Source organism: Elephantulus edwardii, unplaced genomic scaffold (genome assembly GCF_000299155.1).
Source record: "Elephantulus edwardii isolate Elephantulus edwardi_28Jun2011 unplaced genomic scaffold, EleEdw1.0 scaffold00324, whole genome shotgun sequence".
NCBI lineage: Eukaryota > Metazoa > Chordata > Mammalia > Macroscelidea > Macroscelididae > Elephantulus > Elephantulus edwardii.
In genome coordinates, this window is record NW_006400074.1 from 80,867 (window position 1) to 82,300 (window position 1,434).

A 1,434-nucleotide genomic window follows, 5' to 3' on the forward strand; every position below is an offset into this window, starting at 1 on the left:
AGAGAGAGAGAGAGAGAGAAAGAAAGAAAGAAAGAAAGAAAGAAAGAAAGAAAGAAAGAAAGAAAGAAAGAAAGAAAGAAAGAAAAAAGGAAGGGGTGGGATGGAGGGAAGGAGGGAGGGAGGAAGGAAGGAAGAAAAAGAGAAGAAGGAAGGAAGGAAGGAAGGAAGGAAGGAGGGAGGGAGGGAGGGAGGGAGGGAAGGAAGGAAGGAAGGAAGGAGAGAGAGACAAACTGTGGACTGGAGAGACAGAGGAAGGAAAATGTGCAACAATAAGTGAATGAAAATCAAACTTTTATTGTAAACCTTTGTTAAAATCCCCCAAAATTTTTTAAAGATCTTAAATGGGGTGTTAATCATACAATTGTTGGTCACACAATTTGATGGGTTGGTGAGAATGAAGGAAATGGGAAGGATCTTGTACGAAAAACAATGTAAATAAAGTTTGTAAATAAATTCGTATTAAATATATTAAATAAAACTGAAAAACAAAAAGACACTTAAGGCAGGTTCTTTTAAATTATTTTTTGAGGAGTTCCACTAGCTTTTCTTCTTGAAAATTTTCGCTTTCTTTTCTTTGTCACTTATTTGTTTCATCTTTTCCCCCTTATCTGACTGATCTGAGATTATACGCTGCCCACTAGACTCTGTGGAGGTGGTGTCTCTGTGGGTTGGGCACGATGTCTGGAACAGCGGTGTCTGTCAAGTGGTGCAGCTCTCAAGCTGTGACAGAGTTTATACTGGCTTAAGAAGAGGGGAGCTCTGGTGGCCTAGTGGCAAGAAGCTGCACTGCAATCCCAGAGATATGTGGTTCAATTCCACCAGATGCTCTGCCAGAGGAGGAGGGGCCATTTCCTCCTGTAACAGTCAAATCCAATTTGATGGTACAAACACGGAAAATAACAAAATAAATTTTTTAAAAAAAAAAATAAGAAGAGCCTGGAATAGTCCACCTTGCTTGACATCATAACTCTGCTGTCTGGGGCAGATGGGTTGCTAGTTGTCTAGTCGGATAAGGTTAAAATGAAATTATAATTGCAGTCGACCTGAAATCACATGGAAGATGCATTCAGTAAACAGAACTCTAAGTCAAGGTGGTACTCCCACTAATGTTGCATCTCCACACACAGCCTCCCCAATCCTGACAGGTGCTAATGTGGACATCACCACCGATCCAGGTTCCCACAGTAAATAAACAGCTGTTCAAAATAGCCACCCTATACCATATAGGAAGTTATAGTCATCTTTTCATTCTATATCTTTTTTCAGTTCTTTCTTTTTAATCCTTGGTAAGGATGGAGTTGTTTGATCCTCCCTGGAGATGGGCGTGCTCTGTGTTGCTGAGGATGTCTAGATAACAGACAAATTCTCCTAGAGTGCATATCTGGACTTTTCCAGACAGATCTCCAACTGATCCCATGGAATGGAAATGGAACC